This window comes from Polypterus senegalus, chromosome 13 (assembly GCF_016835505.1).
Source record: "Polypterus senegalus isolate Bchr_013 chromosome 13, ASM1683550v1, whole genome shotgun sequence".
Classification (NCBI taxonomy): domain Eukaryota; kingdom Metazoa; phylum Chordata; class Cladistia; order Polypteriformes; family Polypteridae; genus Polypterus; species Polypterus senegalus.
In genome coordinates this window covers 71,608,055-71,633,766 of record NC_053166.1, presented here as the reverse complement: position 1 = coordinate 71,633,766, position 25,712 = coordinate 71,608,055, and the positions used below count along the sequence as shown (strand labels likewise).

At 42.3% G+C, this 25,712-nt stretch overlaps 1 protein-coding gene across 3 annotated transcripts in view; it reads right to left on the bottom strand.

The window, feature by feature from the left end:
• Nucleotides 1-25,712, bottom strand: part of mecp2 (methyl CpG binding protein 2) — a 143,407-nt gene that overhangs the window by 79,204 nt on the left and 38,491 nt on the right. The window lies entirely within an intron of this gene.

The following is a 25,712-nucleotide window of genomic DNA, read 5'->3' as shown; positions in this document are numbered from 1 at the left end:
TTTGTGCGTATGCGCCGAACAGCAGTTTGGAGTATCCACCCTTTTTGGAGTCCCTGGAGGGGGTGCTAGAGGGCATACCTTCTGGGGACTCCCTCGTTCTGCTGGGAGACTTCAATGCTCACGTGGGCAATGACAGTGAGACCTGGAAGGGCGTGATTGGGAGGAATGGCCCCCCGATCTGAGCCCGAGCAGTGTTTTGTTATTGGACTTCTGTGCTCGTCACGGATTGTCCATAACGAACACCATGTTCAAGTATAGGGGTGTTCATATGTGCACTTGGCACCAGGACACCCTTGGCCTCAGTTCGATGATCGACTTTGTGGTCATGTCATCGGACTTGCGGCCACATGTGTTGGACACTCAGGTGAAGAGAGGGGCGGAGCTGTCAACTGATCACCACCTGGTGGTGAGTTTTCTTCGATGGTGTGGTGAGGATCTGTTGGGAACGGCTGGCAGAGTCCCTTGTCAGAAGTAGCTTCAACTCCCACCTTCGGCAGAACTTCGACCACATCCCGAGGGAGGTGGGGGACATTGAGTGCAATTGGGCCATGTTACATGCCTCTATTGTTGAGGCGGCTGACCGGAGCTGTGGCCGCAAGGTGGTCAGTGCCTGTCGTGGCGGCAATCCCCGAACCCGTTGGTCGACACCGGCGGTGAGGGATACCGTCCAGCTGAAGAAGGAGTCCTATAGGACCTTTTTGTCCTGTAAGTCTCTGGAGGCAGCTGATAGGTACCGGCAAGCCAAGCGGAATGCGGCTTCAGTGGTTGCTGATGAAAAAACTCGGGCATGGGAGGAGTTTGGGGAGGCCATGGAGAATTACTTTCGGATGGCTTCGAGGAGATTCTGGTCCACCGTCTGGCGTCTCAGGAGGGGGAAGCGGTGCAGTGTCAACACTGTATATGGTGGGGATGGTGCGCTGCTGACCTCGACTCGGGACGTTGTGGGTCAGTGGGGGGAGTAGACCTTCGAAGACCTCCTCAATCTCACTAACATGCCTTCCAATGAGGAAGCAGAGTCTGGGGTCTCCGAGGTGGTCAAAAAACTCCTTGGTGGCAAGGCCCCGGGGGTGGATGAGATATGCCCGGAGTTCCTCAAGGCTCTGGATGTTGTAGGACTGTCTTGGTTGACACGTCTCTGCAACATCGCATGGACATCGGGGACAGTTCCTCTGGATTGGCAGACCGGGGTGGTGGTCCCCCCTCTTTAAAAAGGGGGACCGGAGGGTGTGTTCCAACTATAGAGGGATCACACTCCTCAGCCTCCCTGGAAAAGTCTCTTCGGGGGTTCTGGAGAGGAGGGTCCGACGGATAGTCGAACCTCGGATTCAGGAGGAACAGTGCGGTTTTCATCCTGGTCGCAGAACAGTGGACCAGCTCTACACCCTTTGCAGAATCCTAGAGGGTGCATGGGAGTTTGCCCAACCGGTCTACATGTGTTTTGTGGACTTGGAAAAGGCGTACGACCGTGTCCCTCGGGGAATCCTGTAGGGGTTGCCCTGGGAGTATGGGGTACAAGATCCCCAGATAAGAGCTGTTCGGTCCCTGTACATCCGGTGTCAGAGCTTGGTCTGCATTGCCCACAGATAAGAGCTGTTCGGTCCCTGTACATCCGGTGTCAGAGCTTGGTCTGCATTGCCCGCAGTAAGTCGAGCCCGTTTCCAGTGAGAGTTGGACTCCGCCAGGGCTGCCCTTTGTCACCGATTCTGTTCATAACTTTTATGGGCAGAATTTCTAGGCGCAGCCAGGGTGTTGAAGGGGTCCAGTTTGGTGGACTCAGGATTGGGTCACTGCTTTTTGCAGATGATGTTGCCCTGTTTGCTTCATCAGGCCATGATCTTCAGCTCTCTCTGGATCGGTTCGCAGCTGAGTGTGAAGTGGCTGGGATGAGAATCAGCACCTCCAAATCCGAGACCATGGTCCTCAGCCGGAAAAGGGTGGAGTGCCCTCTCAGGGTTGGGGGAGAAATCCTGCCCCAAGTGGAGCAGTTCAAGTATCTCGGGGTCTTGTTCACGAGTGAGGGAAGAATGGACCGTGAGATCGACAGGCGGATCGGTGGGGCATCACACAGTCTATGCCCAGCAAAAGGATTTAAACTCCTATTTATTTATGGATCGTTGTCCTGACAAAGGGTCACTCCAGTTAGTCAGACAGTGACAGGGGCTAGACAGCATGTGAAGTAAAACACCAGGCAACAGGTAGGTAGGTCAAAGGTAGGCTTGATTTATTATTTTGGAGGTGTCCAATGGGCAGCAGCAGGGTAACGTTTATATTACGGCATTCAGAATAAAAAGCATATCAGCACCTGTGGACTCACCCAGAAAAGCAGCACAAGTGTGTCTTGTGGGATCATTATAGTATCAAATCAGAGTCTGCATAATCTGTTTACTATTTTTATGATTTAAAGATGCATCAATATTTTAATACAGGTGAGCTAAAAATTTTTTATTAAACCTCATTGTTTTAGGCATTGTGTGTCAAACCAACAGCCACAGAAGACAAAAACAAAATGTAGGACACAGCATGTTCGCTTATTAACACTGGAAATTTAAAGCGTTGTAATAAAAGAAAATTCTGAATCATTAGTTACTTTCCATTTGCTTTAATGAGAAGATCTTAGCATTACACAACAGTCGGGATCTCAGGTTTAAGAGTGTATGGGACAGAATCAGATAAAATGATATTTAGAGGGCACTGGAAACCTGTGGAGTCGAAGAAGTGGTCTAGCTCTAAGTTTAACTAATAAAGATAAGCTAACCATTCAAAATTACATAATAGCTAATCATGAAGTGCAAAAACATGTCTGCAAAATACTTCAGCTTAGCAAAGCGTGTCTGTAGTAACTCAATGGCAAAATTTGTGCAGGTACAACAAAAAAAAATATATCGAACTTTTACAATGTAATCTGAGGTTTTGCCCTTGAATAAGACCTGTTTAAACAAATCTGAATTATAGTTGAATAGCAATGTTCGATATGACAGGCCTATGTGGTGTAGCAAGTCCGTGGCTAGGAAATTAGTGGCCAATTTTAAATGATCAAGCCATTGGAAGATGCAGGCTGTAATCGGGTGCAGATGTGCATGAGTGTGTTCACTCTGTGGTTGATTGAGGCACTGGCTGGCCACACCACATACACATGCTTAGGCGGATAGACCACTCAGGTGCCGCAATGATGCTGCGGAGAACATAGTTCATTACACCCGTACAAAATTAATAAGTAGAGGATAAAGGAGCCTGTATGGAACAGAAAGGTGAGGAAAGAAAAGCAAAAAGAACAGAATGAGATGGAGGTTAATAGACGGGAGAGAAGGAAGTGTGTGGGAGAGCCAGAGCGCCAGCAAGAGAGAATGCAGGCAGCTGAGAGAACAGCTCCTTGAGAGGAGCATGCAGCTGATGCTCAGGGGCAAGAAAAGGCTACTCTAGCTGAGCGACCAGGAAGATGGAGTAACCACCAAATGCTGCTTCTGTGCAGGTCTGGGAAGCCCTACCAGGGCCACAGAGACCCAAACCTTGAAGTGAGGTCCAGATTGGGAGCCCTGCTAGGTACCATGGGACAGCAGGGACGCAGACCTGAGGAGAAAGGATGGCTGTGCCTGTTGGTTTGGTGTCTCCTCTACTACAAGGTCCTGTTTGGGGTTAGCAGAGGGGACATCAATTTTAAAGGACTATACCGTGAACTTTAAACGTTTAAAGGACAGCTTCCTGCAGCAAAGTGTTTTAACTTCATTTAAATGAATTATTTGTTTTTAACCTCCACAATCACTTGCTTTTATGGGATTACTTGTTGACATTTTCACACTGCACTTTTTGGACACCTTGTCTTGGATTTGCTTTTAATATAAGCGCCGTCACTTTCACACTAATGTCCTCATTTGCCTAGCTCATCCCTTGGACACGTTAATCAGTGGTGACTATTTGGTAAAACAACTGAATCTACAACCAACCAAGTGTGTTTTATCATATCAACCTACTGAAACCATAGAAGAAAGGGACTCTGACCCTTACTCTGGTCAGCCACAACCCCTCCTTATCCATGGGGAAAACTTTAATTTTGGTCTAAAGTTGACACCCCAACAACAACTGGAGCTCAAACCAGCCATCCAGTATGTCCTGAAGGTAGTGGATAAAAAACCAGGCAGGATCTCTCCAATTATACACAATATCATCACATAACTGGGGGTAGTTGTCAGACAGCACTCATACCAACTTCCAGAAGCAAAAAGGGCAGAAGAGGAACTTGAGATCAAGCGAATGCTGGATCTTGGGGTAACTGAGGAGACTTTAGACCCTGGTCTACTTCCATGGTCTTGGTCCCAAAGACTGATGGAAGGTGGCACTTTTGTAATGACTTCTGACAGCTTATTCAAGTTTCCAATTTGATGCATACCCAGTGCCATGAGTGGATGAACTCTTCGAGTGACTTGGAAAAGCATAGTATGTGACTACGTTTGATATGATGGAAAGGTACTGGCAAATTCCCTTAACAGTCTGCCAAGGGAAAAACACATTCAGTATCCCAAGTGGAACCTGAAAATATAGTGTCTCCCCATTTGGCTTGCACAGGGGCACTTCTCTGAAAGAGCATAGCCCACGATAAACCTTGTGAAAAAGCAAGCCACTAATAAAGTGTATAAATCAAAAAAAGCCAAAACTGCATTTTTTGACCTTAAGAAGGCCTGTCACACACATGAGATTGGCTGGGATGCCCTGATTATGGAAGGACTGGGGGAGAGAGTTTTTCCAGGATTGATGCTTCCTTGGACCAACAGAGGGCAGCTCCCTTGGTTTCCTGCAGGGCCACGGGTCATGAACATAGAAGCTCAACCCTGTTGGGTCCCGTGGCCTCAGCCAGGGGGCGCATGGACATGAGGGCCCTGTTCAGCAGCACTTCCGCCATACCCAGAAGAAGCTCGTTAGGCACCTCACTCCATTCGTGGAGCCAGAGCTGGAAGGAGGTGGACGAAGCTTGTCTAGAGGAGTGGTGGCGGAAGAAAGAAGTGTGCTATGTACTGAGGCGCTTATGTACTGTGCTGTAGGGAGCTGTAAATAAACCAGTGCACTTAACTTGTGTCTGCCTGTCTGTGTCCGGTTAGGGTGAATGTACACGCCCACGCATCGCAATATATGTATAAGCATGAGTTAGAGAAAACAGACAGTGATTCACACCTGGGTACAATTGCATTGGTTTTGGTGATAATAGGGGGTATTTTTTTTTTTTTTTTAAATCATAGTTTCTGAAGAGAATCTCAGAGTTGCAACAACACGGGCATTTGAAGTGCAGCACTTTAGAAAAAGTTAAGGAAGGGCAGGATCATGAATTTGAAAACTGATGAAATAGATGTAAAAACACAATGGCAACTGCCATTGGCTGGGGCACTTCTGGTATTAAATTACTTTACCTCTCTACTTCTCGTGGTTCCCCCTTCAAGGAGGTTCACAGTTTGAGAACTGCTACTGTACAGAGTTGTCCCCCTGCCGCATCTCATAAAGGTCAAGCTGACTGCATCATGTAGTCAATCATTTATAAGAAGTTTTTATCCCAGTCACAAATTGTTATAAACTCATCACTCACTGAAATTAGATAACTTTTTTTACAGGAGACTCCTTTAAAAAATAATAAAGGTCAAAGTATGTGAAAGAGGAAATGGGCTAGATAGGCATTCCATTGCATGTATAAATTTTGGTAAGCTGTCTCTCTTGCTTGTTAGAAGAATATTCCCCTCTCTTTAAAATTACAATTTTACCTGCTTTAATTACTATTTTGTAATTGTCCTTTATTTGTTACTTAGGATTAAATTTTTTTTGTTTACAGTAATCCCTCCTCGATCGCGGGGGTTGCGTTCCAGAACCCCCCGCGATAGCTGAAAATCTGCGAAGTAGAAACCATATGTTTGTATGGTTATTTTTACATATTTTAAGCCCTTAGAAACTCTCCCACACTGTTTTATAAATATTCTCCGCACAGTTATACAGTAAACCCTCGTTTATCGCCGTTAATCTGTTCCAGACAGATAAATGAATTTCCACGAAGTAGGATTCTTTATTTATAAATCTAATATTTTCACAGTTAGAGCATAGAAAACCTGTTTACGACCTTCTAAATACATTTTTTAACATTATTAGAGCCCTCTAGACATGAAATAACACCCTTTAGTCAAAAGTTTAAACTGTACTCCACAAGACAGAGATGACAGTTCTTTCTCACAATTAAAACAATGCAAACATATCTTCCTCTTCAAAGGAGTGCCATAAGGAGCCGAGAATGTCAGAGAGAGAGAGAGAGAAAAGTAAAAAATCAAAAATCAATAGGGCTGTTGGGCTTTTAAGTATACGAAGCACCGCGATAAAACGGCCGCAATGAAGGGATCAATGTGAAGGTAGTCTTTCACCATTTTTTAGAGGAGCGTCGGTATCTTCTAAGCAAACAGCCTCTGTGCAAACAGCCCCTCTGCTCACACCCCCTCCGTCAGGAGCAGAGAGTGAGAGACAGAGAAAAGCAAACAGTCAAAAATCAAAACGGGCTGTTAGAGCTTTGAAGTGTGTGAAGCACAGCACGGGAAGCATATTGTATATCATTGAGGAGTTTTATTTAATACGCAATACGTGCTCTGATTGGGTAGCTTCTCAGGCATCCGCCAATAGCGTCCCTTGTATGAATTCAACTGGACAAACAAACTGAGGAAGCATGTACCATAAATTAAAAGACCCATTGTCCGCAGAAATCTGCGAAACAGCGAAAAATCTGTGATATATATTTAGATATGCTTACATTTAAAATCCGCGATGGAGTGAAACAGGAAAAGTCGAAGCGCGATATAGCGAAGGATCACTGTACATTTTGATAAGGTACTTTGTATAAGATGTCACCTCCATGTTAGAGATGCTCTTGACAGAGCCTGCAGCTGAGGAATTCAGCAATCTAATGTTCAACAAAGTTGCACATTTGTGCAGCAAGAATTAAAGATGCAGCCATGGCAAAATATCCTGTATCTGAACTGTGCTTGTGAATAAACTAGTCTAAATGTGCTGACCTGAAGGCTAAAAACAGTCTACTAAGTTTTTATCTTGAGCTAAATATACTAAAATTATAAAAAAGAAATAAAAAAAAAAAAAAAAAAATCAGGAAATTACCTTAGGATTGTTTAGTCAATTCACATTCAGATTTGCTATTTTTTATATAACAAACTTACTCCAGACACTTGTAATCATCATTTCTTTAAAATATCTGGACTGATTACTTTTAAACATGAATCTGAAAAGTAAATCAGTGACACACACACAAACAGTGCTCAAGAGTAATATTAAAGAAAACCGGCTGTAGATATACCCATAACTAAGACTGCCACCTCTCAAACTCTGAAAAGAAGGACATTTCAGCATAAAATGAGGACTTTTTAGGACACTTAACCCTATCACACCACAATTCACTTTTACATTCTGTTGTGATCTTTTAAAAATATCTTTAGGTTTTGGCAACATTTCATGGTGAACTCGAAAGAAATATGCTGACTGTAATTAAAAATTCAGAGGAACAGGGAGCAACGGCCTATCCTGGTAGTACTAAGCACAATGTAAGAGAAGGGCCTGGACACAAAATCACAAGAACATGCATACCCTGTACAGACAGTCAGGTATTGGGTTTAAATCTAGTACTACGTATTTGTAAAGTGCCAGTGCTAATCAGTTAGAAGTGTGTTCTACTGCAACACCTAATCTAAGAATATTTTAACTATACTGCATTTTAACAAAATATCTCAAATGTATTAAAATTATCATTATTCACATATACACAAGTCAAGTCAAGTCAAGTCATGTTGGGGAGCATGCACTGGTACAGTGCTTTCCCGCGCCCACTACACGACGAAACAACTCGGGATCCTGGTTTGCAACCACCCAGGCAGACACGTGGTCCAGTCCCATCCTCCAGAAATGACCCTCTATCTGCTGCAACCAGGTGTTACGTGGGTGGCCCCTTGGCCTGGTCCAGCCACTCGGGTCTCCAGCAATGAGGACCTTACTAGCCCAATCACCCTTCCCTTTCCAGATAGGGACCACAAGTCCTATTTTTCAGTCCGTTGGGATGATGCCAGTCTCCCAAATGGAGGCAAAGATTGCTTGCAATGCCAGGAGGACAGCCCTACCACCAGCCTGGAGAAATTCACCTCGGATATCACAGATCCCTGCAGCCTTAACCACACTGATGCTTATCTTTTTGATTATAAAATAGGTCATTATGATAGCAACTGATGAGAATTCATAATTGTAGAATTACGGTATTTGAGGGTTTCTCTAGCACACTTTCTCTTGCAGGATTTGGTTCAAAAAACGAATCAGCACATTGTCATCTCATAACAGGCTTAAGTTTCAAGTTTGGTATTTTTCTGTCCAACCATTTTAGCTGTAGACCATCCTGAAGAAACTGTCACACACACAACCACACACACAAATAGACACACCCATCATCGGTGTCAGGGAACCCTAAAGCACTGAAATCCATTGAAAACTGGAGATTAAAATTTTTGATGAATCTAAAGCTTTTGATCCCCTCCCCCCATAGTCGATAGCCTATGATGGGAGAAGATGCAGCAAGACAATCCTCAAAAAGGGAATGGTTTTGCAGGTGGTAGCCACAGACAATTTTTCTTCCCTTATATATCCTGACTGATTTTTCTCTATAGTTTTGCTTTTTGCTAGTGTGCTTGTCAGCTGATTCAGGTTGCACAGGTAGTCCAGCTCCTCCAGGATGGCACATTCATGTCTGCCATCACAAGAAGGCTTGCTGCATCTCCCAACACAGTCTCAAGACCATGGAGGAGATACCAGGCAATGGGCCATTACACAAGGAGAGCTGGACAGGGCCATAGAAGGGCATCAACCCAGTAGCACGACCAGTATCTGATCCTTTGTGCGAGGAGAAACAGGAGAAGCACTTCAGGGCCCTACAAAACTACCTCCAGCTGGCTACTGGTTCCATGTTTCAGAACAAGCTGTCAGAAACAGACTCTATGAGGGTGTCATGAGACCCCAACATTCTCTAGTGGGACATGTGCTCACTCCCCATCACCGTGTAACTCGACTGGTATTTGCCAGAGAATACACAATTGGCAGCTTTGCCACGGGCACCCCGTTCTCTTCACAGATGAGAGCAGGTTCACACTAAGCACATGTGACAGACATGAAAAAGTCTGGAAATGTCGTGGTGAATGTTATACAGCCTACATCATCATCCAGCATGACTGGTTTGGCAGTGGGTCAGTAATAGCCTGGTAAGGCAACAGTACTCTGACTGTTCTTAGGTACCAGGATGAAATTCTTAGATTCATTGTCAGAACTTATGCTGGTGCAATGAGCCCTGGATTCTTGCTGGTGCAGGACTATGCCTGGCCTCATGTGGCCAAAGTCTATAGGCAGTTCCTGGATGACAAAGGCATTGATGTCATTGACTGGCATCACTGACTGACCATTGACTTGTGGCCCACAATTCTCATGACAGTAGAATAGGTTATTCTTTGCCAGTCTACTGCAGTAATTGCTGTGGAAAATGTGGTTAACATCCACTCATGCATGGGGAAAGTTTGATTCCTTAGCTAACCAATGGATAGTTATGCTTGATCTATTATCAATCAAAATTGTACAATGCAGTAATGTAACATGAATTAATCCATTCCTTACTTGCAATTTTATTCAAATCTGCATAAAAGGATATCACATTCTCTACGTTCTTTCTCAAAAACAAAATTTAAATTTAATTATAGGACCAGGAGAAATGCATCAAAAAAATAAAACAAAAACAAACAGGGTTGTTACTAGTTACCAAAAAAGACACATTTTTGCCAAGCCAGAAACGTAAGACAAGAATCAGAAAACATTACATAAAGTCAAAACACAGAAATCCACACATAAGCATTTTTATCCAAACATAGATAAATTGAAAATGACAGCTCTGAAACGTATACAGTAGGTCACACTGGAATAGCTGCCCTGCCACAAAACAGCAGCACCCATGAGCAATACAGAATAGCGTCCCAGGAAGACAATTATATTTAGCTTTTAAAGGAAGGTAGAAGTGAAAAAATGATGTGAACATTAATTCCCTGGATATAAAAGCTCCAGCTTAACCACACAGATCTCAAAAAGGTACAAAAACTTTAGAAAATGTACTCATTGTAACACTCTAGATACTAACCTAGTCTTATCTGCACATCATTTCTAAGAACTGCAGATTTGCACTTTTGGTTTTTTAATGTCTATAGCCATCAATGAAATGGTTTTTAACGATTTCACAGTACCGGACCATTTCCTGTCAAACCTGAGAGCTTGTCAGCTGGAAAATTCAGTTAGTGTAGCAAAACCTCAGAAAAAGTCAGCTGGCAAGGAGTGCAGTTAAGCTCCATAAAACCCAAAAAAAGATAAACAGCTACAATCGTAGCTGATATTTGAGATTCAGCAGTTCAATATTCAAAATATGTACTTGTTTGAATGTATGTAGGTTCAACATTTCAGGGTTAAATTCTTCAGGCAGAAAAACTACCAAGAGGCCATTAAAATGCTGCTTCAACAATAATTTTATTACCCTTTCATTCATCTAAGATCATAGTGATGAAGTTACAATATGTAAAAAATACTGGCCATTTGGAGAGAAAAAAAAAAAGACTTTATTCCATTTGTCTGCAGTTTTATAGCAATCCAGACAAGATTTAAGTTTTATTTAAAGAAGCAACCTTTGACTGGTTTAAAGGTGGGCAAATAAATCACTTGCAAGTATGCATTATGTGCTCTTGCTTGAAGGAAGAGCATGAATATGCTATAAGATGTAAATGACAAACACTTAGTAAAAATACACTTGCTTAGTATTTTAATATCTTGGAACTTGGTTGGCATACTTATCTTTGACTCCTAGATCTAAAACTGCATTAATACTGACAATCATCAATTTGTTGGGATTTTGTTAGACTGCTAACCTTCAGCTTTCACCGTGGGAGGAATGAAAAATAAAACAAGTTTTTTGAAGTCCTCCTGTACTTTTAAAAATTTTGCTCTCTATTATTTCTTAACTTTGCACTAGGTTTGTGCCAATGGATGATATCATCAACAATCGATGCCTGATCCCTTAAATCACAGATGGATGTTACTTTGCAGAAGATTTGAACTAGTGCTGGGCGGTACACCGGTTCATACCAAAAACGGTTTATTATTTATTTTTCTTATGCCGCAACACCAGTTTCAATAGCCTAAACAACGTTTGGAATGTGGCGCAGCAGGAAACTGTTTGAGAGGGTACCTTTATCACTGCTGCACCACTAAACACGCAAGCAACGAAGTGCAAGCATTAGTTGAGGTATTGAGCGGTGAAAATGGACAGAGAACATTCTGAAGCTATACCAGAAGATAAAGTTGAATATGATGACACAAAAGAACTTTTGCTGAAAAAAGGAGCCGTGTCTGTTATCTGGAGATAGTTTGGTTTTAAAAGGTTGGATGTGGATCATTATGTTCAAATGTGTGAATACTGTTTCTATATAATACTGTTATCTACTAGATAATACTGCAAGCCAAGTTGTATTTGTTTAATTTTTTTTTTCAATACTGTGTAATGTACCTGGGTACTGTGTAATAGTGTGACGATGCCGGTCCCATACAGAGTTCCTCTTCCCACATGGGAGTCTGTTGAACCAACACCATCTATAGTTATGACAGAGATTAGCGGACAAATCTCATTGAAGCCAGTGGATGGTGGAAAATGCTTAAGTGCTTTTGTTAAAAACAGTCCAAAGTAAAATCAAGTGCAGTGTTCAAAAAAATACAGTACCCAAATAAGTAGCAAATCCATAAAACCAGTGAAACGTGGGGATAAAATCCATAATAAATAAATATGTTAAAATAGAGGTTAAAATGCAGTCTTCTCTCCTCACTTGATCGCAGCCCACCACCTTCTGTCTCCCCAGCTCACCCTTCATTGGCATTGTCGGCGGAGCCTCTGCAGCACAAACTCCTTTCTGCTGACTTCCGTTTTGGCTGCCGCCACACTGCGCAGCCAGACCGTCCGAGGTTGGCACACCTGCCGTCTTCCTTCGCAATCACTCAGTTGCTCCTCGGATCAATTGGGAGGTCTTGCATTTGACTCGCCCCACTCTACATGCATAGTCAGTGGAATGAAGCAGTCCATAGAGCGCCTCAGCCTGAGCTCCCTCACGGAGCCCTAGCTCGTGGTGCCTTCTCCTTCCTGGTATCTGGATCGTCTCCTATGACTGCCTTTTCCCTTCTTTGACCTCCTTCTGTTCTATGTTTTTTTTTTCCTTCCCCTATCCTTCCGGCCCATACATATACGTCTCCATGGGCGCAGCGCCTTAATCACACACCGCAGGAAGCCGATGAAGCAATTGAGAACGATCGCACCCGCACATGCAGGTGCGACTTGCCCCAATCACCTCATCAGCTCCCCGGGGTCGTGCAATCGCGCCCACAGAGATGGACACGGCAAACTGGATTTAAAAACTGGCCATATTTTTGTTTGAAGCCGCAGACCCACTATACCACAAATAGCATTATAAATGCAAGTTGCAGTTTTATTATTTATGTATATAGCTTAGCTTGAAGCAAGTTCCATATTAATGTAATTTACCTTAATGATGGTTCAGTTGGTAAAGATGTCATCACCAAGTTGCACTTGTTCTATTTTATTTTTATTTGATGAATACTGTGTAATGCACCTGGGCTTGAAGTATTGAAGTAATAGTATTATTACTGGAAGTTGTACTATTATTTATTTTACTAGCAACATGACGCGCGCTACGCTGCGCGTTAGATGACCACAGTTGAAGGACTCCCTGTTTAAACGCGGCTGCCAGTCGTGAAAATTGACATCGTTCAGTCATTTCGCTACAAAAGTGTTCCGGCACATGAACTTCCTGAAATGGACGAAGTGCAATCCCTGAAGGATGTACCGTGGAGACGCGTCGTTGCGGTAATGTCTGTGAGTGGTGAGTGTCAGTTTGAGAGCGTTCACTCTGAGTTTCTTGCGAGACCGTATGTTTCTGTATATTACGGTTGTTTTGCAATCATAAGGACCTGTAGTCGGGTGTCTCATTGGCACGCCTTTGCCTCTTTCTTTCGCGATCACGGCGTAATCTGTCTTCTCTCTCTGTAGGGGTTTCAGTTGCCTTTCGTTGTGCGTCAGAGACGTGTCGTTAAGCTAATCTGTGTGTATGCTGAGTGTCCGTTTCTTGCGAGCGACTGTCACGCCTTTGCCTCTTTGCTTCTTGATCACGCTGTAATGTGTCTGTCCTCTCTCGCAGCAGCAGGTTTAGTTGCGTTTCATTTTGGCATTGTTCCGTAAGGTCTCCTCCGTACAAGTGCACATGGGTAGCTGAAGACGGAAAGGCATAGTGGACATAGTGAAACACACGAATTGGTGACCAGGGGAGCCATCCGACTTAGACGCGGAGCTCGAAATACTCAAGTGCACATGTCATTTATAATTTAATTTTTTTTTTTTTTTGTTATGAACTTCCCCAAAAGAGTTGATCCCTGTAAATAGTTAATAGTACTGTATATCAATTGTAGTACGGGCATTAATTAGCGTCACACCTCATAACCCGCAAACACCACGTGTTTGGCTATAACGCTAGAAGCGTGGTGGACGCTGTAAGGGTAGGTTGTGGTTTGTGTTTCGTGATTTTTTTATTTCATTTTATTGATTATTTAATAGGCAGAGGGGAGAAGACGTTAATGTGACGCTCTGTCTATTTCTTTACTTTTGTTTTGAAAAGATTTTCGGGAACAGGAAAAATAAAAGCAAAGGGGAAAGAACAAGAGCGGGGTAAGCAGGTATTCTGAGAGGGGACGGACTGGGGCTTTTCTACGGGGGGGCTATACAGCCAAAAGGAACACGGACCCAGACACGGACACCGCGCTGGGCTTTTATTATATTGATTGTTATTCTTCATTAGTTTAAATATTATGCAGTTTAATGATGGTAAAGTTGTTTAAAAAGTCACTTTAACGTGTCAGTGGACAGTGATTGTTAACATTAATAGAAAGTGTAGTTGGTTTACAAAAAATATTTACTATTTATTCCTTTTCTCAGACATGTTCAGTGCAATACAACTTTTGACAAACACCTCTGGATATTTTACTAAGTATAAATGCCTCTTTAGATGGTTGAAAATATGTTGTCAAAATTTTTGTTTAAGTTGTTTGCAAAATTTGTTCAATAAAAAAGGTTCTATATTTTGACTGCAACTGTCATGCAGTGTGATTCCTTCAGTTCATTAGTGCCACCCCCTTGAAAACTATCACTTTATGGAGCCATGCAAACCTGTATTACTTGTGTGCACATTAAAAAAAATTTTGTACAATGTACAATTCTCATGACAGTAGAATAGGTTATTCTTAGCCAGTCTACTGCAGTAATTGCTGTGGAAAATGTGGTTAACATCCATTCATGCATGGGAAAAAAATACCGTTGAATACCGTGAAACCGGTATAATTTTGAAAAATACCGTGATATTGAATTTTGGTCATACCGCCCAGCACTATTTTGAACCACATAATTAAACATGTAAAATATACCATGCTTACACTAGGCATTTGTATTCTTATTGTACTGTATATGAACAGGGTGTAAATGCATTGTCCATGCACTATGTTGGCTCTAGAAACTTTAAATGGTCTTTAGCAGACAGATACATATCAGATCACATTTCCTTTTGCAAAATGCAAATCAGCAATCTGATAAACTTTCTCTGTTGCACACAGTGGGTGTGCCTGTGTTTTGTATGATTTTTCATGTTTAATACCAATGAAGGCCCACAGAAGAAGCCAACAGCAGCACGTTATAAAGAGAAGACAAAAGGGGGACGGGATTGTCTATAAAATTGTTACAGCTTTCATTAAGCCACCAGGAGGCTGTAGTCAGTTTGGATACATGAACAGAATCAAGGCTTATGGGACAAAATCCTTCTTGTACTGTTCAATGTCTTAGACTGGTTGTCTAGTCTCTCTATGCATTGCCTCACATTTTTCTTATTTGTGAAAGACTACATCTTCTACTGAGAAGAAAAACATGTCATTTCACAAATGTATACCAGTAAAAATGTATCACACAGTGGTGTTGCAGTATCTTGCTTTTGAGGATGGTTTTAATTCATTATCCAGTCTTTTTAGAATAGCAAAGTTAGTAAGCCAGGGTATTTAGTGCTCTGCAGGAGATGTACATCAATCTCCCACAAGACAAGCAACTCCATGACATTGTGAGTGGCTTTAAACAGAGATGATTTCCACAGTGCGTCAGTTTACTCCAAGCAATAACTCATCTTCCCCTACATAGTTACATTTGCTGTATGTGAGCAATTGAAAGAAAAAAAAACAAAAAAAATTTTCCTTTAAAGCAACACTTTGGAGAAAATGCACCAAAGCAAGCTAGTTTTTTTAACATTTATTCACATACCCTCATGGTATGTTGTGTCGCTGTCGCACTGAAATGCTTATATTCTGTGCTTTTTCTAAACCCAAAAGTGTCAATAATTAATATCTGTGAATTAATAATTTATATGTATAGATATATTTGTGTGTGTGCGCGCCTATCTGTCCGGACCAAAAGTGCAAGGCTACAACTTGAAGCTCAAAGAGCTGGTAAGGTGGCCCCAAGTTAATGAATCACAAGAAGAAAGTACGAGGCAAGGTTATTATAGTTTTGCCTTTTTATATTAGTTTTTATTTCTATATTTTATGTGACCTTACTTGAAATTCAGTTTAGTTTTCCTTCATCGTGTATTTTTAGTTTTAGTTTAGTTTTTACTTCACAAAGACATTTCTATTTTATATCTATTAGTTTTAGTAATTATTTCATGGAGCTCCTACAGAGTTTAGTTTTGTGTCACAATCAGACAGAACTGTATACTTAATGGATTTGGATATGTGTTTAATGTTAGTAGAAGCTTACTACACTACTTGGTTTACTATCTGATAGTTATAATTTGTTACTAACCCTCACCTATTCTGTTTCTCGTCTTGATACTCAAATGTGGCACTTGGTGCCACGGCCCACCTGCCAAGTTGTTTTGCCTGCCTAAGGTAAAGTCATCCCTGATGACTGATCACAGAAATCGTGGGAGAGAGGGGTCCTTTCATCAGATTGGCTGGCCCACAGCTGTTTCAGCCATGGAATGGCCAAATGGGAGAGGCAGCTTGATGGATGAGGTCTCCAGGACTCTAAACATATCCAAATCATATTATGTGATATTATCTACTGTTAAATTCTGCTACGTACTTCTAAAATTTTTATTTTTATTTGTATTGAGGATTTGTTCTGTGTATTGTATTTTGTATTGACCCCCTTCTTTTTGACACCCACTGCACGCCCAACCTGCCTGGAAAGGGGTCTCTCTTTTGACTGCCTTTCCCAAGGTTTCTTCCATTTTATCCCTATAGGGTTTTTTTTTGGGGAGTTTTCCCTTGTCTTCTTGGTGAGTCAAGGCTGGGGGGTTGTCAAGAAGCAGGGTCTGTTAAAGCCTATTGTGGCACTTCTTGTGTGATTTTGGGCTGTACAAAAATAAAATTTATAGTAAAATTGTATTGTATCTGGTTTTGTTTTTGTCTGATAAAGAAAAACATAATCAAAACCAGTTACTGAATATGAACGAAATTTACACAAAGTTATAATTTTCTTTTATATTTTCTATGTCATTTGTGCTGAACACATCTGTGTTGACTGTTGGCACTTTTTATTTTTTTGTTTTATTGCCCAAAATGAACCAAATTGTAATGAAATGTAGGTGAATGTTAAGTTTTGAGGTTTTTTTTAAACCAAAATGTCTACAGATATCTTGCTCCAAGACAACATTCTTAAAATGAATGCCTTCAATATTTCATTCAAAAATCTACCATACTGGGCTTTGTTATTTTCTACCAGCCATACTGATCTCTGATTCCATCTCAGACACATACAATTTATAGACAGAATTTTGCCACCTGCAGGACTGAAAAGATATCAAAATATCAGAAAACCGATTCTACTGTTCTACTGACAGGAGTGACCATAAAAATCACAGGGGCTTAAAAAGAAAAGGACTCTTAGACATGAGTCGGAGTGCAGACCCCACCTAGCTGTATTGAGGGAAACAAAGAAAAACAAGCATGTAGTGTGAAGGTTAGGGGTGGTGAGACTTGAATAGTATAAGAATGGTAAAACCTGAATGAGCAGTTCAAGAGCAGGTAATAAGAGTATGGACGGGCACAAAACGAAAGAGACAGCATCTGAGATTAAGAACAATACATGCATTATCTAAATCTGTTTATCCACAGTAGGATCACAGGAAACCTGCAGCCTACTCTAGCAGGTTTGGATGTAAGGCAGGAAAAATCCCTTTTATGCAATATGTACGAAATGCCTGATATTAAGAAGAAAAAGAATATGATGATTTCAAATACAGTGGAACCTCGGGTCACGACTGTAATTCGTGCCAAAACTCTGGTCGCAACCCAATTTGGTCATGACCCGAACTAATTTCCCCCACAGGATTGTATGTAAATACAATTAATCTGTTCCAGAGCGTACGAACTGTATGTAAATATATATTTTTTTTTAAAGATTTTTAAGCACAAAAATGGTTAATTATACCATAGAAAACACAGTGTAATAGTAAACTAAATTTAAAAACATTGAATAACACTGAGAAAACCTTGCACAAAGAAAACTGGCATTGCAAGAGTTCACACTACAGCCTAATGAACTGCTCGTTGTAAACACTTTTTTTTTTAATGAGTTTAAAGCACAGGGAAAAAAATTAAAATTTGAAAAATCCTTAATTTATACTTAAAATAACCATAAACAACCAAGAAAATTAACACTGCAAGAGTTAACGCTACAGCCATATGAACCACTGTGAAAAACCTTGAACAACAGAGAAAATGAACGTTGCAAGAATTCACGTTAAAGCCTTACCAACCACTCGCTGTAAACACTTTTTTTAAGTTTTAAGCACAGGGAAAAAAATGAAAATTTTAAAAATCCTTAATTTATACAAAAACTAGCTCCAGTTCAACCAGTTAATCATCTACTCCTATCTGCTATACCCCTGGATCATTTACCGGTTAATCTTTATACTGTACGGGTAGGAGAGCTGATTCTCCGGCCAGGATGTTGGATATCTCCAAGTCCACAGTTCTTGAGACTGATCCTCCAATTAGCTGTGAACCACCCAATCTCACTGAGATTACTAAGGGAAGGGAAGGCTGCAGGCATTTATACCTAAAGTCTACCATCAACTGCATTCTGGCACCAACTCTGGGGTTCATCAGGGGTGTTCAATGCTTGCATGGACTGGGTTTTGGGCAAGGCCGTGAGGTCAAGCAGCTCTGGGGCATCTGTTGATGAAGAAAGATTCACTGATCTTGACTTTGCTGACGATGCTGCGATCTTTGCAGAGTCAGTGAAGGCTCTGAGAGACTGAGCGAGGAGTCTGAGTGTCTGGGCTTGTGAGTGTCCTGGATAAAATACAAGATTCAGGCCTTTAATGACTTCTTAAGCACAACCATCAGCAGTGTGGAGAGAGTGTCGACCTCCTTTACTTACCTCAGCAGTGACATTCATGTCTCTGATGACTCTTCCTATGAAGTCAGCAGACTGTTTGGGAGAGCATGGGGGGTCATGAGGTTGCTGGAAAGGGGTGAGTGGAGCTCCTGATATCTATGCAAAAGGATGAAGGTTCAAGTCTTTAGAGTTCTGGTGCTTCCTCTCTTGCGATATGGTTGTGAGACATGGACGCTATTCAGTGACATTAGATAAACACTGGACTTCTTCAGTGCTGTGTCTCTTTGGAGAATCCTCGGGTACCACTGGTTTGACTTTGCAGTTGCTCATGGGGTCCCAAATGAGGCACATCACCTGCATTGTGAGGGAGCGACAGTTACGGCACTTGCTGGATCTTCATTGTTGAAGACCCGAGTGGCTGGAAAAGGCTAAGGGGATACCCATGTAACACCTGGCTACAGCAGATAGATGATCATTTCTGGTGGGTGGGAATGGACCGTGTATGCTGTTTTGTCGTGTGGTGGGTGAAGCAATACACTGTACCAGTGCATGCTCCCCAAAGTGACCTGACCTGGTAGGACAAAATCATCGCATAAAATCAGTGAGGGGAACATGAATTTTACATTAAGTATCATGTGGGGCACACATATGTTAAAAAAGACTCAAAATACTACTTAACTAATCTGGAGTATTCATTTATTAAGTACCGTCTGAGGAAGTACTCAAATTGTCATTCTGACACCAGCATTGCACTGAGCAAAATATGAACATTTATAACCTGAGGGATTAAAAAAAACCCACACTGAATGCCCACCAGAGATGCTGATATTACCGGTCACTGTTACACCCCAATAAAAGACGATTACTACCTACTACTGGACTGCTGCCCTGCCTGGGATTTGTTCCTGCCTTGCGTCCTGTGCTGGCTGGGATTGGCTCCAGCAGACCCCCCTGTGACCCTGTGTTAGGATATAGCAGGATGGACAACGACTGACTGACTACCTACTACCCTGTTTTCACCATGGACACTTAAAGTATTTCTAATGCCAACTGAAACTAGTAGTTATGTCACTTAATGATTGCACTGCTGTTGTGTTGTTGTTTTGGTTAATGCTTTGCACAAAAGCCAAGGTTAACTCACCTGGAACAGATGAAACTTGGATTATTATTATTTTTTTTTTAATGATTCAGATGGCTTAAGTACTATATCTTTGTATTCTTACTTTACCTGCTGTATAAGGGCCGGTTTATACTTCACACTCAGAATATTTATGTGCACACATCATGGCTACCACGCATTCCAGTGATGTTTTGATGTGTCCTCAGAACATATCATCAGAAAATAATACGACTTATGCTTGAGTTGCAAAACTACCAAAAATCTGGGTGGCATTTGTATTCAAATTTCATCACTGTTTACTATCAACATGTCATGGGAAGCTGCATTTTAGCTCCAACAAGATCAATCTGTGTGCTTCGATGTTTGAGGAAAAGTTTGATGCACTGAAGCAAATCATTAAACTTAAATGCTGACATGTGAATGTGCTTTTCTTCATCTATTTCTCTTTTTTTTGCACTACATCAACATTTGAATGTATGGCAGCATATTTGAGCCACAGAGAAAAAAAATTATGGACATAGTAAAAATGTCTATTTTGTGATTAAAGTGGAAATTTCAGCTTTATTTATAAAATAAACTACAAGATTAAAGTAGACTGATGTAAACATCACCTTAAAACCGACCAAGTTATGCTTCTTGGGCTTCCTTCTGAACTGACAGCAGCGGCAAGCAGTAATTGCCACACAAAATACATTAAATGTATGATATTCCAGCTCTCTGCACATTTAGAATTCTTACATTTAAACTTGATATTACTTTAATGATGAAATGCATACAAGTTATTACACTTTACAGAATAAATCACTAACTTCATTTAAATAATGAATACTGTTAATAATTACACATATGGGGGTGGCATGGTGGTGGAGCAGTAGTGCTGCTGTCTCGCAAGGAATCACGTCCCTAGTGTTCCCTGCCTGGAGTTTGCATATTTTCCTTTCGAATTTCAACAGTGTGCTCTGGCTTCCTTCCAAGGAGATGCAGGTTTGGGTATTTGGCGATGCTAAAATGGCGCAAGTGTATGTGTGTGCTTGTATTCACCTTGCAATGAGCTAAGCAAGAGTGAAAGGGAAGGTCTACAGGACAGTAGTGAAACCAGCTATGTTATATGGGTTAGAGACGGTGGCACTGATCCAGAAAGCAGGAGACAGAACTGAAGGTGGCACAGTTAAGGATGTTAAGATTTGCACTGGGTGTGATGAGGATGGAAAAGTTTTAGAAATTATTACATTAAAGGGTCAGCTCAACTTGAGTTGTGAGACAAAGTCAGAGAGGCAAGATTGCGTTGGTTTGGACATGTGCAGAGGAGAGACGCTGGGTATATTAGGAAAAGGATGTTAAGGATAGAGCTGCCAGGCAAGAGGAAAAGATGAAGGCCTAAGAGAAGGTTTATGGATGTTGTGAGAGAGGACATGTAAGTGGTCAGTGTAACAGAGCGGAAGACTGGACAATATGGAAGAAGATGATCCACTGTGGCAACCCCTAACAGGAGCAGCGAAAGAAGAAAAAGAAGGAGAACACTGTCTCTTACAACTTAAAATCAGCAAAACCAAAAAACTGGTTGTTGACTTTAGTAGCACGAAACAGCCTCTATGTCTGGTCACTATATACGGAGTGAATATGGAGTTAGTGGACTGCTTCAAGTATTTGGGTGTCCATATTAGTGACAGGCGGGGCTGATTTCATAACCCAGAGTAACTACATAAGAAAGGGTAGAGCAGATGCTTTTTACTTTGGAAACTAGAGCTGTGCGATATGACCAAAATCTTATATCCCGATATTTCATTTCATATCCCGATATCACGATATAGTACATTTTCTTTGTATTCAGTGAATAGTTTATATAATCACCACTCCTTTTTTTTTCATTTAAATTAAAAAAATCAAAAATGAAAAGTACTCAACTTGTAATTATTTCTGTTCTTTTATTTAGAACATTTGAGCAAATGTTTGACTTAGAATGTAAACATAAAATGTTAATGTATCAAATATAAAACACTTTTCAAAAACAAATTACTAAAGGCCCAATATAAAATACTGCTATATAAAATGCCTGACAAACACAATGTGAACTGTAGCAGCAATAACTCTCACAACATATATTAAATATAAAAGGATCAAAGCACTAACAACTAAACTATATAAGGCCAATAAACCCTTTAAACAAAATAAATACAAGTCTAACATTAACTGTCAAAACCAAATGTAAACATTGTACTTCAAACTGTAGCAGCAATAAGGCTTACGACAAAAATATATTAAATATATAATATTAAATATAATATTTTTAGGCTACATTCTAGTAAAATGTTAATTTGCACATCGTAGTGTGGCAAATCTCTGTTAATGAGTTACAGCTGATCGCCCCGTGCGTGGGACTGGACGGCGCTAACGTGTTGATGCCGTCCCAGCCCCCAGCACGGGCGATCCGCGTAACTCGTTAACGGAGATTTGCCGTGTAATGCAGTTGTGGCGTAAGCGTAATGTAGCGTTCTGTTCTTTATTGTAGAGTTCTGTTCTGCAGTTTGTGTTCTGTGATTTACATCCCTCTCAGTTATTTATTCAGTTGTCCCTGTTATTTCTGATGGACTGTAATAGAGTGGAAGGTAAAGGAGGTTCCGGAGGGATGGGGGATGAAGCGGGGGGGGGAAGCGCTGTGAAAAAGGAGGAGTGGACGACGATCTTGTCGCCCCTAGCTAAGAGAGTTTGTTTTTGGATTGCTGTCTGTTCGGCGTGGTTGTGGCCAACAGCAACCATTTTTTTTTTTTTTTATGTTTAATAAAGAGGGAACTAACCAAGTGACCGTCTCGGATCGTCATTACGTCTGGAAGACGCTACAGTAATTTTAACAAGATTAACGCTGACAGCAAACGCTGCAGGGAAAATTATGCCTTAAGCAAATTGTTTTGGTAGCAATTAATCTTCCAAGCTTTTAACATGCTCGTTTAAATAGTACCTTTACAACTGTAATATCCTACATGGCCTGCCTCTCAGTTGTAAACTCTCTGCATGCTCACTCACGTGCTTTTTACGGAGGTGGTAGAAGAGGTTTGTCGTGTTGGAGTCTGTGGTAGCGATCGGTTTGCAGCATAATTTGCACAGTACCGTTTTCTGGTCCGTGTCAGACTCTTCAAATCCAAACCATCTCCATACTACAGAGGTAGCCCCTCGTTTAGGAACAAGGTCCTTCTGTGTGGAGCTACCTGGTGTTGCCTCGTCTTCATCAGCCATGCTAGTGTGTCTGCATCCACGCAGGCCATCAAAACAATGAAAAAAATATTGCCGTAAACAGTTTATTTTGCGACACCACGAAACAAACGATAGCGTAATGTGCAGCGATAGACGTTTTCATATTGTCATCCGATATATATCGTTATATCGAACAGCCCTATTGGAAACTGCACTCTATGGGAGGTACTTTCTGCAGAAAAGGAAATGAAAATTAAAATTATCGCTCTTTTGTAATTTCATTTTCAAAATCTACGCAAAAGAAGGCTTCAAAAATTAATAATTAAACAACACCACTTGCAATTTCATTTTCAGGCTATATAGCAATTAGACTGCAAAAATGAAAGGTAAAATACAAATAATCACTGATGTGACCTGCTGCTCATTGAATTTTTATTTTCCACTTTGCATTTTCAAGTTCTCAACATACAAATAGCATGGGTCAATGGATGGGGCTTTACACCTTGATTTCCCAGAATTCTTTGTCCTTCATAGCTGCTTTGTGAGCACATATACTCAACTGTCCAAAGAGTTAGGACTACTGGAGAAGCCGGTAAAAGAGAGCAACGCTCACAGACACAGCAATTAGTGAGCACGTCCATGGCATCTCCCAGCTGCTTCATCCCTTTGTCTGCCATTCTCTGCTTCAGAGGCAACTTGTATAGTATGCTACTATCCACCAGCACCGTGAGACCAGCTGATGATCACACACCCAAGCAGACATGTCCGAAGTGCTCTACACGATCTGTCTGTAACACAGCAATTACAGAGCTGCTTTTATACTAGCTTCTCTAGGTAGTCCTGTCCTCCTTAGACAGGTCTCAACCTCCTACAGAGCTTGTCACTCTCAGGTTCAGACCCAGGTGTGCTACACTATTATTTCTACAGCACACCACAGTAACTCTCATGGCGCACCACTGGGCCACGGCACACTGGTTGAAAACCACAGATATCGAGCTTCACAGTGCACCACTGGGCCATGGTACACTGGTTGAAAAACACAGATATTGAGCTTCACAGTGCTGGTGGACAGAGGGCATACAAGCTGCCTCTCTTGGCGGGTTTAAAGGGATGCAGTAGCTGGGAGATGCCACGAAAGTGCTCATTAAGTGTTTTGCTGCTTTTTTTACCAGCTTCTCTGGCAGTCCTGCCCCTTCTGACACTTGAGTAAGTGTATGAGATATAATGAGTTTGTAGTTAGTAAAATAGTGCCTTGGAAAGGTTTTGGTTAGTAAGTGTGCCACCCATACTTATTGCCCCCCGACCTGGAGCCTGTTCATTGGGGTTTACCCCGGTGGATGAGAGGGTTGCCTCCCTCCGCCTTCGGTGGGGGTTTAGTTTCCTAACTGTTGTTTGTGCATATGCACTGAACAGCAGTTTGGAGTACCCATTCTTTTTGGAGTCCCTGGAGGGGGTGCTAGAGGGCATACCTTCTGGGGACTCCCTCGTACTGCTGAGAGACTTCAATGCTCACGTGGGCAATGACAGTGAGACCTGGAAGGGAGTAATTGAGAGGAATGGCCCCCCGATCTGAACCTGAGCAGTGTTTTGTTATTGGACTTCTGTGCTCGTCACGGATTGTCCATAACAAACACCATGTTCAAGCATAGGGGTTTTCATATGTGCACTTGGCCCCATGACACTCTAGGCCTCAGTTCGATGATCGACTTTGCGATCATGTCGTCGGACTTGCGGCCACATGTCTTGGACACTCGGATGAAGAGAGGGGTAGAGCTGTCAACTGATCTCCACCTGAGGGTGAGTAGGCTTCGATGGTGGGGGAGGATGCCGGTCAGGCCTGGTAGGCCCAAACGTGTTGCGAGGGTCTGCTGGGAACGTCTGGCAGAGTCCCCTGTCAGAAGTAGCTTCAACTCGACACCTCCAGCAGAACTTCGTCCATGTCCCGAGGGAGGTGGGGGACATAGAGTCCAAATAGGCCATGTTCCGTGCCTCTATTGTTGAGGCGGCTGACCGGAGCTGTGGCCGTACAGTGGTCGGGGCCTGTCATGGCAGCAATCCCCGAACCCGTTGGTGGACACCGGCGGTGAGGGATGCCGTCAAGCTGAAGGAGGAGTCCTACCGGACCCTTTTTTTCTGTGGGACTCTAGAGACAGCTAATAGGTACATGCAGGCCAAGCGGAATGTGGCTTCGGTGGTTGCTGATGCAAAAACTCGAGCGTGGGAGGAGTTTGGGGAGGCCATGGAGAACGACTTTTGGATGGCTTCAAGGAGATTTTGGTCCACCATTCGGCATCTCAGGAGGGTGAAGCAGTGCACTGTCAACACTCTATATGGTGGGGATGGTGCACTGCTGACCTCGACTCGGGACGTTGTGGGTCGTGGTGGGAGTACTTCGAAGACCTCCTCAATCCCACTAACATGCCTTCCAATGAGGAAGCAGAGTCTGGAGACTCAAAGGTGGACTCCCCCATGTTTGGGACTGAGGTCACCGAGGTGGTCAAAAAACTTCTAGGCGGCAGGGCCCCGGAGGTGGATGAGATACGCCCGGAGTTCCTCAAGGCTCTGGATGATGTAGGACTGTCTTGGTTGACACGTCTCTGCAACATCGCATGGACATCGGGGACAGTGCCTCTGGATTGGCAGATCAGGGTGGTGGTCCCACTCTTTAAGAAGGGGGACCAGAGGGTGTGTTCCAACTACAGAGGGATCACACTACTCAGGCTCCCTGGAATTGAATATTCGGGGGTTCTGGAGAGAAGGGTCCGTCGGATAATCAAACCTCAGATTCAGGAGCAACGGTGTAGTTTTCGTCCTGGTCGCGGATTTTGTCACCGATTTTGTTCATAACTTTTATGGACAGAATTTCTAGGCGCA